General features: G+C 43.9%; 1 protein-coding gene across 1 annotated transcript in view; it reads left to right on the forward strand.

The window, feature by feature from the left end:
- The first annotated feature begins 439 nt into the window (after window positions 1-439).
- The window catches only part of LOC115458349 (C-reactive protein-like), a 60,409-nt gene continuing 44,871 nt past the window's right edge, over window positions 440-15,977 (forward strand). The window contains exon 1 of the mRNA XM_030188244.1: window positions 440-591. The gene's annotated coding sequence lies outside the window, so the exon portion shown is untranslated. The remainder of the gene's footprint in view (window positions 592-15,977) is intronic.

Here is a 15,977-nt window from a genome sequence, read left to right on the forward strand (position 1 = left end):
CTATAATGATTTGTTTATAAACTGCTTTGTTCTATACTATTAATGAAAAGTGGTAAATCAAGCCTATTAAACCATAAACCCCTGTTCCCTCCCTGCTTCTCTCTGCCGGAGAATGTGGTAAAGGTGGTTAGCTTAGCAGAGTTTTAAAAAGGTTTGGATGGCTTCCTAAAGGAAAAGTCCATAGACCATTATTAAATTGGACTTGGGGAAAATCCACTATTTCTGGGATAAGCAGTATAAAATGTTTTGTACTTTTTTGGGATATTGCCAGGTATTTGTGACCTGGATTGGCCACTGTGGCAATACTTATTTATTTATGTACAATCAGGGCTGGAGGCAAGAAGGAAGGAAGACAAGGAGGATCTGCAAGACTTGGCAGGCTGGGGAAAATCTCTCTTAATCCTTTTGGGGAAGAAAAAAAAAGGATAAGATAATGAGAACCTGTCACTGATTTATTGGAAGACCTCAGTGAAGATATGGTATATATGCCAGTGCCTTTAGCACTCCCTTCCACAGACTCAGAGAAACAGACCTGCAGAAAGAGACCCTTCCACAGACTCAGAGAAACAGACCTGCAGAAAGAGACCTCAGGTAAGAGCATTTCTTTCGTTTACCTGTAATATTAATAGTAGCGGGTGTATGTACCCCAAGTTTATAAGCCTCCTTTCCTTCACAATGCAGGATAATAAAAAGTGTGACCTCTCTCTATATCTACAATTATTCTAGGCACTCTCTAACTAAATTGTGTGTGCTCTCTCCAGAAACATTCCATGCAGTGTGCACTCTCTCTTTGAACTGAGTGCGCGCTCTGCAGAAACATTTGGTGCACTCTCTCCAGAAACATTCTCTGCTCTCTTTTAACTAAATTGTGTGCACTCTCTCTTTGAGCTGTGCACGCTCTCTCCAGAAACATTTAGTGCACTCTCTAACTAAATTGTGTGCACTCTCTGCAGAAACATTCTTTGCACTCTCTCTTTTAAATTGTGTGCACTCTCTCCAGAAACATTCTCTACACTCTCTCTTTTAACTAAATTATGTGCACTCTCTCTTTGAGCTGTGCATGCTCTCTTCAGAAACATTCAGTGCACTCTAACTAAATTGTGTGCACTCTCTCCAGAAACATTCTCTGTACTCTCTCTTTTAACTAAATTGTGTGCGCTCTCTCCAAAAACATTCTCTGCACTCTCTCTTTAAGTAAATTGTGTACACCCTCTCCAGAAACATTCTCTGCACTCTTTCTTTTAACTAAATAATGTGCACTCTTTCTTTGAGCTGTGCACACTCTCTCCAGAAACATTCAGTGCACTCTCATAAGTACATAAGTAATGCCACACTGGGAAAAGACCAAGGGTCCGTCGAGCCCAGCATCCTGTCCACGACAGCGGCCAATCCAGGCCAAGGGCACCTGGTGAGCTTCCCAAACGTACAAACATTCTATACATGTTATTCCTGGAATTGTGGATTTTTCCCAAGTCCATTTAGTAGTGGTTTATGGACTTGTTCTTTAGGAAACTGTCTAACCCCTTTTTAAACTCTGCCAAGCAAACAGCCTTCAACATATTCTCCGGCAACGAATTCCAGAGTTTAATTACGTGCTGGGTGAAGAAACATTTTCTCCAATTTGTTTTAAATTTACTACACTGTAGTTTCATTGCATGCCCCCTAGTCCTAGTATTTTTGGAAAGCATGAACAGACGCTTCACATACACCTCTTCCACTCCACTCATTATTTTATATATCTCTATCATGTCTCCCCTCAGCCATCTCTTCTCCAAGCTGAAAAGCCCTAGCCTCCTTAGTCTTTCTTCATAGGGAAGTCATCCCATCCCCGCTATCATTTTAGTCACCATTCGCTGCACCTTTTCCAATTCCACTATATCTTTCTTGAGATGCGGTGACCAGAATTGAACACAATACTCAAGGTGTGGTCGCACCATGGAGCGATATAACGGCATTATAACATCCTCACACCTGTTTTCCATACCTTTCCTAATAATACCCAACATTCTATTCGCTTTCTGAGCCGCAGCACCACACTGAGCAGAAGGTTTCAGTGTACTATCGATGACGACACCCAGATCCCTTTCTTGGTCAGTAACTCCTACATGGAACCTTGCATGACGTAGCTATAATTCGGGTTCTTTTTTCCCACATGCATCACCTTGCACTTGCTCACATTAAACATCATCTGCCATTTAGCCGCCCAGTCTCCCAGTCTCGTAAGGTCCTTCTGTAATTTTTCACAATCCTGTCACGAGTTAACAACTTGGAATAACTTTGTGTCATCAGCAAATTTAATAACCTTGCTAGTTACTCCCATCTCTAAATCATTTATAAATATATTAAAAAGCAGCGGTCCTAGCACAGACCCTGAGGAACCCCACTAACTACCCTTCTCCATTGTGAATACTGCCCATTTAACCCCACTCTCTGTTTCCTATCCTTCAACCAGTTTTTAATCCACAATAGGACTTTTCCTCCTATTCCATGCAGGGGCGTAGCTACGGGTGGGCCTGGGTGGGCCCAGGCCCACCCAATTTCAGTCCAGGCCCGCCCAGCGCCAGCGCCAGCTCCCATTCCCATTGCTGGCCACTGCTGCTTTTCCTGATGAGCAGCAGTGGCCGGCGCTACAAAAAGAAGAAGCGCTCAGCTGACTGAGCTGAGCGCCAACGCGTCGCTAAGGAAGAGGAAAAAATGTTTTTAAAAAAATGCGGCACTGCAGGCAGCCTCGAAGCATTGGCTGCTGGCTCTGTGCAGGCTCCTCCCGTCTCTTACATCACTGCCCCTGTAGCGAAGCAGGGGCAGTGACGTAAGAGACGGAAGGAGCCTGCAGAGCCAGCAGCCAATGCTTCGAGGCTGCCTGCAGTGCCGCGTTTTTTTTAAAACATTTTTTCCTCTTCCTTAGCGACGCGTTGGCGCTCAGCTCAGTCAGCTGAGCGCTTCTTCTTTTTGTAGCGCCGGCCCTGCTGCTCATCAGGAAAAGCAGCAGTGGCCGGCAATGGGAGCTGGGGCTGGTGGGCCTGAATGGGAGAGGGAAAATGGATGGCAGGATGGGGAGAAAGAGGGAAAATGGAAGGATGGGGAGAGAAAGAGGGAAAATAGATGGGAGGATGGCAGAGAAAGAGGGGAAACGGAAGGATGGGGAGAGAAAGAGGGAAAACAGATGGCAGGATGGGGAGAGAAAGAGGGAAAACAGATGGGAGGATGGCAGAGAAAGAGGGAAAATGGAAGGATGTGGAGAGAAAGAGGGAAAACAGATGGGAGGATGGCAGAGAAAGAGGGAAAATGGAAGGATGTGGAGAGAAAGAGGGAAATGGATGGCAGGATGGGGAGAAAGAGGGAAAACGGATGGCAGGATGGGGAGAAAGAGGGAAAACAGAAGGATGGGGAGAGAAAGAGGGAAAACAGATGGGAGGATGACAAAGAAAGAGGGAAAATGGAATGATGGGGAGAGAAAGAGGGAAAACAGATGGCAGGATGGGGAGAAAGAGGGAAAACAGAAGGATGGGGAGAGAAAGGGAAAACAGATGGGAGGATGACAAAGAAAGAGGGAAAATGGAATGATGGGGAGAGAAAGAGGGAAAACAGATGGCAGGATGGGGAGAAAGAGGGAAAACAGAAGGATGGGGAGAGAGAGAGGGAAAACAGATGGGAGGATGACAAAGAAAGAGGGAAAACGGAAGGATGGGGAGAGAAAGAGGGAAAACAGATGGGAGGATGGCAGAGAAAGAGGGAAATGGAAGGATGGGGAGAGAAAGAGGGAAAACAGATGGCAGGATGGGGAGAGAAAGAGGGAAAACAGATGGGAGGATGGCAGAGAAAGAGGGAAAATGGAAGGATGTGGAGAGAAAGAGGGAAAACACATGGGAGGATGGCAGAGAGAGGGAAAATGGAAGGATGGGGAGAGAAAGAGGGAAGACGCTGGATGGAAGGGTAGGGAGAAAGAGGTGACACTGGATGGAAGGATGCAGAAAGAAACAGGGGAGACTATTGGAAGGATGGGGAGAGAGAGGGGAGACACTGGAAGGATGGGGAGAGAAAGAGGAGAGCTGCTGCATGGAAAGGGGGAGTAGTGAAAGACTGGAGAATAAGAGGAAGGGGCATGGGGAGAACAAGGGTGAGAAAAAGATGAAAAGCCATAAGTAGATGAAGGAAATTAAAGAATGGATAGTAAGAATGAATTAAATCTGGACACAGAGAGAGGCAGAAAAATATTGAAGAAAGCAAAGAAAAAGGAGAGAAAAATGACAAATGGCCAGGAAACCCTGGCAGAAGAGTTAAGCGAAAACGAAGGAAAGCAGAATCTAGAGACAGGGAGCAACACAATGAGAAAAAGTAAATGGCCATACAACAAAGGTAAAGAAAATAATTTTATTTTTAATTTAGGGTAAAGTAATATGGTGTTAATAAAGTTTCAGAGACCAATACTTCCTTCCTTAGGTCAGGCGAGGATACCGTAACAGCATTATACTGACCTGAGGCAGGGGGTTTTGGCCTCTGAAAGCTCATTGAAAAGGGTGTTAGGCTATTAAATAAATTTTCTGAAATCTGATGCACTGAAAAGCAGCACTTTACCCTGTGTGACAAATGCATCTGATTAGCGTGACTAAATTTTGCTGGGGGAGGGGGGTAGAGAGAAAATTTTGTGCCCACCCACTTTGGGTTCAGGCCCACCCAAAATTGGCAGTCTGGCTACGCCACTGATTCCATGACCCTCCAATTTCCTCTGTAGCCTTTCATGAGGTACCTTATCAAACACCTTTTGAAAATCCAAATACACAATATCAACCGGCTCCCCTTTGTCCACATGTTCGTTTACTCCTTCAAAGAATTGAAGTAAATTGGTCAGGCAAGATTTCCCCACACAAAAGCCGTGCTAACTCGGTCTCAGTAATCCATGTCCTCGGATGTGCTCTGCAATTTTGTTTTTAATAATAGCCTCTACCATTTTCCCCGGCACCGACGTCAGACTCACTGGTCTATAATTACATTGGCCACCCTCCAATCTTCCGGTACCACGCTCGATTTTAAGGATAAATTGCATATTACTAGCAGTAGCTCCACAAGTTCATTTTTCAGTTGTATCAGTACTCTGGGATGAATACCATCCGGTCCAGGAGATTTGCTACTCTTCAGTTTGCTGAACTGCCCCATTACGTCCTCCAGCTTTAGTCAGTAAGTTTCTCCGACTCGTCCGCTTGAAATATCTTTTCCGACACCGGTATCCCACCCAAATCTTCCTCGGTGAAGACCGAAGCAAAGAATTCATTCAATCTCTCCGCTACGTCTTTGTCTTCCTTGATCGCCCCTTTTACCCCTCGGTCATCCAGCGGCCCAACCGATCTTTTGCCGGCTTCCTGCTTTTAATATACCGAAAAAATTCTTTACTATGCTTTTTTGCCTCTAATGCTATCTTTTTTTCGTAATCCCTCTTGGCCTTCTTTATCTGCGCCTTGCATTTGCTTTGACACTCCTTATGCTCTTTACCTAAATTGTGTGCACTCTCTCCAGAAACATTCAGTGCACTCTCTAACTAAATTATGTGCTCTCTCTCCAGAAACATTCTCTGCACTCTCTCTCTTTTTTTACTAAATTGTATGCACTCTCTCTTTGAGCTGTGCACGCTCTCTCCAGAAACATTCTCTGCACTCTCTCTTTTAACTAAATTGTGTGCACTCTCTCTTTGAGCTGTGTGCACTCCCTCCAGAAATATTCTGTGCACTCTCTCTTTAACTAAATTGTGTGCACTCTCTCCAGAAACATTCTGTGCACGCACTTGTTACTGAGCCATGTGAGCTTTGTGGGGACAGTAGGTTTTTGGTTGGTTTTGGAGGGCTTAAACTTTCCACCACAAGTTTAACAGTTAGAGTGGGATATGGGCCTAGGTCCCCTTCTCCAAAGTGCACTGCACTGACACTAAGCTACTCCACGGACCTGCTTGCTGCTCAAATAGGACTGATCACATCTGAGGCTGTCATAGAGGTACTGTTTCTTTAACATCAAATTTTTTGGGGGGGGGGCAGTGACCACTGGGGGAGTAAGAGGGGTCATTCCTTTATACCCCCAGTGGTAATTTGGTTACTTTCTTGTAGCATAGACGTTTTTAAACAGGTCTAGTCCAAAAAAAAGTCTTAGTTTTAGTCCTGGACGTTTTTATTTTGTTCCATTATGGCAGAAAAACATCCAAGTGTTAGGAACGCCCTAGTCCTGCCCCCAACACCCTGACATGCCCCTTTGTGATTTAAACATAATGGAGACAAATTGCATAGATAAATATCTGCAAAAAAAGTGTTTTATGCCACTTTTTACACATATTTCTCTTTCGAAAATGAGCCCCATTGCAACCAAGAGTAAATGACACAGTTTAGTCAATATAGGGGTTATTTGTTAACTTCGTGCCTAATTAGGTGCCCAGAGAGTGCCTGCTAGGAGCCTATCTATAAAGGAAATAAGTGTCTACTCTCATTAATACAATATTAATTTAACAAATGTACTTAGGTGCCAGCTTTTATGCCAACCATAGCGCTGGTGTAATTGCATGCACCTAGTTGTGGGATATACATCAATAAATTATAGTATTCTCTAAGGTACGCATGTAACTATGCACCTCAGCCTTGCTTCACCCAAGCTCCGCCCATTTGTACACCCACCTGCAAACTATGCACTATCAAAGCTATATGCATTTAGTTACAGAATAGTGCGTAGGATGCATCTGACATTTAGGTGCGTATATGCACACAGGTAGCACCTGGTGACACTAAGGTGAAATTCTCTAATTTCCCCTTAGTGTCACCAGCACTTAGTACTCATTAAGGAAGCTTCACAGTTCATGCACTAGAATTCACATGAAATACACATCTGAATCACTAAAAAGCCAGTCCAGCAAGGACTGGGATGTGGCAGCAGAGGAGATGTGTTTTATTTATTTATTTATTCATTCATTCAAAACTTGATATATCGCTAAAGCTGACGAACAGATCACAGTGGTTTACAGAATAAAAACAAAAAGCATAGGAAAAGAAATACAATTAACAATAGAATAGAAAAGCATACACACAAGAAACTTACATAGAACTTTATATACCTTTAACATATTGTTATATCTACTATCTTCCAAATGCCTTTTGAAATAACCAAGTCTTTAGAAGTGTTTTAAAATTACATTTGCTACGAACAGTTAGTGGCATGGAATTCCAAAAATGTGGGGCAAAAAAGAAAAATGCACTGTGACGTGTAATTTCTAACTGGGCAAATCGATGTCCTGGTAGTACCATTCAGTGATCATTAATAGACCATAAGATATGAGTTGAGTAATAAGGTATTTTTGTGGGAAAAATATTCAGAATATGCTTCATGAGAATTACTTTCCAGTCCTTTGTGCTCTTGTATGTGTGTGTGTGTGTGTGTGTGTGTGAGTAGCGTAGCCATGGGGGGAGGGGAGCTTGGGGGTCTGGGCCTCCCACAATTTGGGTTCAGGCCCCCAAAGTCTGCAGGTTTGGCTGGCGGGGGTCCTCCTCCCAGCAGAAGCATTCCTGCAGTGATATTTGCCGCCGCACTGCCAACCCTGTTTCCCTCTCTCTTGCATGCAAGCTTGGTTTTAATGAAATTGAGAATGCATGAGCTTTGCACATGCTCAATTTCACTAAAGCCGAGCATGCGCACTGGGGCGGGAAAAGAAGGCAGGCAGCATGATGCTGAGTATCACCACAGGAAGGCTTCTGCTGGTGGGGCTTGGAGACCCCCACCAGTCCAGGTATGTGCTTTGGGCTCAGGCCCCCACCAAATCAAGGTCTAGATACACCTCTGGGGTGGGTGTGTGGGTGTGGCATAACCAGAAGGCAATTTTTGGGTGGGCCAACACGTTGGATGGGTGGGCACTAAAGTTGCCAACTTTTTGAAAAAGAATAAAACCCAGCCACCTGATGCACCCATGCTCCACCTCACTCCTAATAACTTCAATGAGGGTAGCAGTGCAGACTTCAGTGGCTGCAGGCCAATTGAGATCTAAGGGAAGTACAAGAGACTGCGCTCTTCAGCCCCCATTGAGCCACAGTCCTCCAACACACATATGATACTGAAGCCAAATATATTCTGCAGCCAGAGTACCTCCTGGCCTTCCACCAACAATGGATGCAGAGCAGAGCAAGGACATTTCCCCATAAAACTCACCATACAAAGAAATTTTGGTTTCTAGTATAATCTCAATAATAGACATATTGTATAATAATTAAAAAAAATCTATTGGAGAGTCACGTGATGCTGTGAGGGGAAGCAGACGTGCTTAGCTTCGCCCGCTCAGGGAACCTCATCCTTCAACTCCTTTTGTTACCAAAAAGAAGTAAATTGGAACTGAAACCGTCTTAAGTACTGGAGAAGAACGTATGGACAAATTTCTAAGCAGAAATTCAATGCAAATGTCCTCGAAATCCTCAAAAAGAATACAAGATCGTGTGCGCCTAGGGGAAGACAAGATGGCGGCGGCGCCACCATCTCCCTCACAAATACAACAACCATCGACCTGGATACCTGAGATAACAGAAGCGGTGGTAAAAGCACTAGATCCCCGGTTCTTACAGCTGTCGGAACAGATAGCAGGAATTGCACAATCTACCGAGGAACTTACTCGGCGAGCAGGGGAGTTGGAGTGCAGAGTGTCGGATGTCGAGGACATTTTGGAAACGCACTCTTCAGCGATAAAACAGCTGGAGGCCTTAAATAAATCTCAGCAAGAGAAGATCGAAGATCTGGAAAATAGATCTCGAAGAGAGAATTTGCGATTTCTCGGCTTCCCTGAATCGCTACCAGAAAAAACTTTATTAACCACTCTGCAAACTTGGCTGACAGCACAATTTCCAATGGCGGGAGAAAATTATCCTATCACCCTAGAACGTGCTCACAGAGTTGGGCCAGTTCGTGCGACAGACACCAGGCCCAGGATCATAATTGCAAAGTTTCATCGATACTCACAAAAAGCACAGATTCTGAGTCATTATAAAAACCATCCCGAGGAGGTAAAATTTGATGGACAGAGAATACGACTCTTCCAAGATTACTCGGGGGCTCTCTCCGCGAAGCGACGGACATTTTCTCCAATTTGTACAATATTAATAGAAAAACACCTACGCTTTTCATTACAGTATCCAGCTATGCTGAAAGTTTCACAAGGGAATCGCTGGCATTCATTCTACTCACCAGAGGAGGCAAAAAGCTGGCTGGAGACATTAGAAATAGAACCCTGACGGGTTTGATAGACTATTATTGAAACTTATAACTGTAAAGGGAATGCAAATGATAACTGGTACGGAAGTAAGTTCCAGAGGTATAGTGTAATAGAAAACGAAATGTTAGATGTTATAAACGAAGGATGGGGGGCACCTTAGGGCATCATTCTGACTATTGTCCCGCGCTTGACGTAGAAGGCTCGGGACAAAATGGTGGGAGTTTGGGGATCTAAAAGAGGGAGGGGGAGGGAGGGGGTTGGGAATGTGAGTAAGGAAGAACTATATACTGCTAAGTGCATGCAAAAGATGATAAATGTGAAAGAGGCAATGGTAAATTGTTATAAATTCTTGCGGTCTAATTTCTCAGCAAGTTACCGTTTTAAAGTCCATGACGGTTTTTTTCAACCTGAGAGATTGGTCAGCAGGTTAGTGTCTCAGAGAGAATGGCTCCCGGAGGAGGCTGGGCATTCGGGGGCTACTTACAAGAAGGTCAAATTCTTAGATGTGGTAGAAAGCGGAGTCACAAGGTGCTGTTAAACTTAGAATAGTTTCATGGAATGTTGCCGGCATCTCATCTCCGATAAAACGCTCTAAAATATTGGCCCAATTAAAAAGACAGAACGCAGACATCGCATGTCTGCAAGAAACAAAATTAACAGATACGGAGCACCAAAAATTGCAGCAGCAATGGGTAGAACATTGTTATTACTCGTCTGCGGGCAAAAAACGTAGTGGGGTAGCCATTTTGATTAGAAAAAGGCTGCAATGTCAGACACAGTTATTGTATAAAGACGATGAAGGTAGAATAGTACTCTTGAAGGTAAACTATCAAGGTCAAAACTTTTACTTATGCGCACTTTATGGACCTAATGGGTATTCACAATCCTTTGTTCGATCTCTCATAACTTTGGGTCACAAATATCTAGATGCTCCTTGGGTTTGGGCAGGTGACTTCAATATGGTCTTAGACTCGCAATTGGACAGATCATCGCCAAGCCCTGGCCCAGGATCAGGAAGGAAGGGAGGACTAGCTCATTTTTGCTCCACTTTACAAATAGTAGACCCGTGGCGTCTATTAAATCCTACTGCCAGAGATTACACACATCAATCGAAGGCCCACCAAACATGGTCACGCATAGATTATATATTGATATCTACCACTTGGTTTCATAAAATCCATCAAGCTATCATAGGCCCTTTAGCTGTATCTGACCATACTCCAATATGGATAGATTTGATAATGGGAGAGAGAGCTAGGGAGTCTCATATATGGAGATTCCCCTCTTATTTAAAACAAGATAAAAAGTTTCTAGAACATCTACAATTGAGTTGGAAGAACTATGAGGAAACAAATTTAAGCTCCTGTTCATCTGCAACACTCTTTTGGGAAGCTTCCAAGGCAGTGATGCGAGGAGAGGTGATAGCATTTATGAGTGCTAGAACTAAACGTTTAGCGAATGCTATTATTAATCTAGAAAAGGAATACCGAAAAACAAAACAGACATTTATAGTAAATCCAACACCCTTAAATAGAGAACAGATGATTGCTTCGCTAGTGGCATTAAACGCGTATATTCATGAAAAAACTAAATCTAGACTAATCTTTAGAAAACATAACTACCAACGTTTTGGAAACAAATCCGGGAAATTATTAGCACACTTGGCACGTTCTGAAAATCATCAGAAATTTATCCCTATGATAAATAAAGAAAGTGGACGCCCTACTTCAAATCCAATAGAAATGGTACAAATTTTTCACTCATATTTTAAAAAGATGTATACAAGGCCACAAAATGAACATGGACCGGTTTTAACTGATTATCTTGAAGATGCAGGTCTACCATTACTGTCTTCGGCAGCCCAATTACACTTGTCACAACCGATCCAAGCTGCAGAAATACAAAAAGTAATTAGATCCCTGCCAGGAGGTTCATCCCCGGGTTTAGACGGGTTTTCCCATGAGTACTATAAAATGCTGGAGACACAACTGTGCGGCCCATTACTGGATTATTATGATACAGTGGTGGATGGGGGTTTTTTCAACTCATCAGAAAATGAAGCGTTAATCACTTTAATACCAAAACCTGGCAAACCTCGTGATAGGGTTGAATCCTATAGACCCATATCCCTACTAAATGTTGACTTAAAAATTTTGGCCAGGATTCTAGCTGACCGACTAGCTATTCACATACCTCAAATAGTGGGAGTACATCAAGTAGGATTTGTACGAGGACGTCATTCTGTTCTAAATGTGAGGAAAATACTTTTATCTATAGCCCATTGTAAATCAAACAAACAACACTTAGCATTGGTCAGTCTAGATGCAGAGAAGGCATTTGATAAGGTTCAATGGGATTATTTATTCCAGGTTCTTACACATATAGGCATGGGAGGTTGGTTTCTACAGGCTATCAAATCTCTATATCATAATCCAACTGCTAGTATTTTGGTAAATGGACATAAATCTCGCCCATTCGAGGTATCCCAGGGAACGAGACAAGGATGCCCATTGTCCCCATTATTATTCTTGCTTTATCTAGAACCCTTACTGCGAACCATTCAGCAAGATACGGATATCTTTGGGGTTGAGTTGCCGGAACAACCAGTGAAGATACTGGCGTTTGCAGATGACATTTTTCTTACGCTCACTCGACCAGATAGTTCTATACCAAGATTGTTGTCAGCGCTAGATGAATTTACCTTTTACTCAGGATTCTCCCTAAATTATCAAAAATCATTGGTCTTACCAATCCAATCTGAAATAAAAGATAATTGGATTGGCCCTTTCCCGTTAAAGTGGGAATCTAAAGTAGTAAAATATCTAGGGATATATATCACGGCGGATCTATCACGATTATACCAATACAATATAGAGGCCCACAAAATCAAAATGGAAGAAAAAATGAAGGGCTGGCAAGGGTTACCCATTTCATTGCTGGGTCGAGTGGCGCTATACAATATGATTTTATTTCCAAAATGGATTTATATGTTTCAAACGCTGCCGCTCATGCTGAGTTACAAAGATGAGAAATGGTTGGGTAGGCAATTAACCAAATTTCTTTGGCAAGGGAAAAGAGCACGTATATCACTCACGAGAGCTATGTTGCCACGTGCCAAGGGAGGACTGGGGCTGTTGAATTTGCGCCTCTTTTCAATAGCTGGTAGTGCTCGTCACCTTTCTGACTGGTTCAGATCAACTCAATTTTTTACCTGTACCAGGTCAGAAATATCCCTTCTGAGACCACAACACTTTGCCCACTGGCTTCACTCCACGACAAAGGGAGCGGATCTCTCGAGACACTTAAATATAATTTTTCGGCCTATGCGTAGAGCGTGGAAGCTGATGTGTAAAATACATGCTATAAATCCTAAGATGACCCCATTATTGCCAATTCAAGGGAATAGTGATTTCCCCGTGGGAGATACATCACGAATATTTCAAATGTGGGCCTCAAAGGGGATACGATATCTCTTTCATGTGATAACGGAGCAGGGAACTATTAAGCCATTTCAAAGTTTATGTGAGGAATTTGGCCTAGCCCAGAGTGATATATTTGCATATTACCAAATCCGCCATTATGTGCAGTCATTGGATAGTACGATGCTCACCTCAGAAGTGTGGGAAAGACTTAAGAATATGTTGGACTTAGAAGCTCAACTTCGCACACCATTAAAATATTTTCATGGCATGTTGAGAGATAGAATTGAAAAATATGACTATTCGAAAGAAACACAGAAATGGAATCAAGAATTAGTCTTAAACATGAGACCAGAACAGATAGAATCTTGTTTAATGTCAATTTATCATTTAACAGACAATGCCAGTTGGTGGGAGTTACATTACAAGTTTGTATTACGATTACACATTTCACCACAAAGAGCATATCGGGCTACTCTACGAGAAAATAACAACTGCCCAAGATGTACAAAGGAGCAAGCCCATCTGGGTCATATGTTTTGGACCTGCAGGAGAATCAGGCTATTCTGGGTAGCTCTCGCAACACATGTTTCTAATTTTTGGAAAACTATATGGCGCCCAACACCAGATCAATTGTTTGATATCTTCCACATACTGAGCCCCATACCACGGGGCATGAAGATCTTCCTGAAAAAAGCTATGCTGATGGCAAGGAAGGTAATATTGCAGCTGTGGTTAGATCCGGCTGGACCCACGATTGCGCACTGGCGCTCATCCATGATTCAATTTTGTACTTTGGAACGATCAGGAATATCAGATCTAGCCTCAAAAAAAGGAGATAAATTTTGTACCATTTGGGCGCCCTTTTGGGACACATTGACTTCATCAGCACGAAGCAAGATTTTGAATTTATAAACTGGACTGAATACAAAGAGATGGATATGCAATAGCAGGAATAGATAACTGTTCGGAGGGAGGGGGGAAGGGGAGGGGGGAGGGTGGAAGAGGGAGAAAACACAGTAACTTTTTTTTGTTGGTTTATTTCATGATGAAAAATTGTTGAACAAGGTTTCAATTTGTAAAATTAATCTAACTGCAAATAAAGAGAATTATAAAAAAAAAAAAAAATCTATAAACAAAGTCACTCAGAATCTAGAGCAAATCTACCATGCCAGCACTAATTTCCAAAACAAGGATCCTACCCATGAAAAGGTAGTGCTCTAAATATTACAGTGGAGCCCTAAAATATCGATACACCTATTGAGAAAACTGAATAAGCCAAATGCTACATAGAAACTTCATGGTAACAGAATACCTCGGTCACACACACAGAACACAAATACCAAATACAGAATAAGTGACCACAAACGCTATAAATATAAATTAAACTGAAACCCCAAGTTGTATTTAGTACAACACTAGAGAAACAAGAAAGAAAGGCAAAATATAAAGATAGCACATGCCAGGGATGGTGTTTGAGGGGTGCAACTAGGGCAGTAGAGCTTGGCTCTCTGGACAGAGAGAGCCCCAAGTCTGCCAGAAGCGGAAGAAGGTGCAGTCTGGTTTGGGGTCCTCTCCCAGATTTCTGCCCTGGGCCCCAGCCATGTCTAACACTGGCTTTGGCAAGATATACATGTGAAATCTGGCATATTCTAATCACAAAATAGAAAATAAAAACAATTGTTGTACCTTTTTGTTGTCTGGTCATTTAATTTTTCAAATCATATTGGTCTCTGTCTCTGGTTTCTGCTTCCCTGTCCATTTAACGTTTCTTCTCTCTCCACGTCCACCATCCATCTCCCATCTCTGTATCCCTATATTTCCTTGTCCAGCATCTCCCCTATGTTCATATCCCCACATCCATTATCATTCCTTTGTGTACCCATGTACCTCATGCCAAGCATCTCCTGTCTGTGTTCCTATTCTCCCCCTTTTCTGGTATCTCTATTCCCATTTCTCACCCCCTCCCCCCTGTGTCAGGCATTGCCCCTCTGTGCCCATATGCCATCCCAACACAAAATCTCACCTGTGTCCCTGTCCCCATGCTCCCACCCAATGCCCATCATCTCCATTGTGTTTCTCTATATCTCCCTATGTCCCCTTTCTCCCTTCCCTCCACCCAATGTGTCGCTCTCCTCTCTGACCTCTGAACCCACCTCAACCAGCTCCTCTCCTTCTCTCTTCCCTCCCCCTTATGCATCTGGCTCATTATCCCACTGTGGGTTCAGCTTTTGACCCCCTCTTCCTTTACCTCCTTGGTCCAGCATCTCTCTCCCTTCCCTCTAACCCCAACCCCTCCCCCTCCCATAGGTCCAGCCTCCCTTGCAGGTCTACATCTCTCCCCCTTCCCTCCAGCCCTCCCCTGCATATCTAGCACCTCTCCCTCTTCTCTCCTGCCCCCCCAACATATCCAGCACCTCTCTCCTACCCCCCTAGATATCCAGCAACCCTTTCCTCCCACCCCCCTGCATATCCAGCACCTCACTCCCTTCCCTCCACTTGAAGGTCCAGATCTCTATCCCTTTCTTCCATCACCTCCTTACATGCCCAGCGCCTCTCTCCCTTCCCTCCAACCCCCGCATGTCCAGTGCCTCTCTTCCCTCCCACAGTTCCGGCACCTCTGCATCTTCCTTACCCTCCCCATGCCTGCACTTCATATTATCATCGCTGCCCAGCAGGAAATCCTCACACTGCCTTTCCCCGAACCCTTCCCAGCAACCTCCGCATCATGTCTAGTGCCTCTCTTCCCTCACACTGTTCTGGCACTTCCGTGTCTTCCTTACCCTCCGCACATCCCTGCCGTGACACCTGCAATTCATGCTGTCATCACCGCCCAGCAGGAACTCCACACAGGCCTGTGTCAGGGACTTTTCTCGCTGCCGCATCCTGCCCTGCTTGCGTAAACAGGAAGTTGCATCAATGGGTGAGACGTGGTAGAGGGAAGGCTCCGACGCAGGCCTGTGTGGAGTTCCTACTGGGCAGCATGATAGTGTAAAGTGCAAGCGCTGCCACAGCAGGAGTGGGAGAGGATAAGAAAGATGTGGAAGTGCTGGAACTACAGGAGGGGAGCTGGAGGGATGTTAAATTTTCCATGGATGGGGTGTAGCGCTTCTGGGTGGGCCTGAACCAGAACTGGGTGGGCCCAGGCCCACCCGTAGTTACGCCCCTGTAGTGTTTATGTGTTTGCACCTCTGTGTTGGCTGTGTGTGTGTCTTTGACCAGGATGGAAGAGAACGGGGATAGGAGAGACAATGGGAGGAACAGTCTGAAAGAAGCAATTCCCTACAGTAGCCCATGTGTTTCAATGTATTAGTGTTTCTATTCTGCAGCTGCCAAAA

Source organism: Microcaecilia unicolor, chromosome 14 (assembly GCF_901765095.1).
Source record: "Microcaecilia unicolor chromosome 14, aMicUni1.1, whole genome shotgun sequence".
NCBI classification, from domain to species: Eukaryota; Metazoa; Chordata; class Amphibia; order Gymnophiona; family Siphonopidae; genus Microcaecilia; species Microcaecilia unicolor.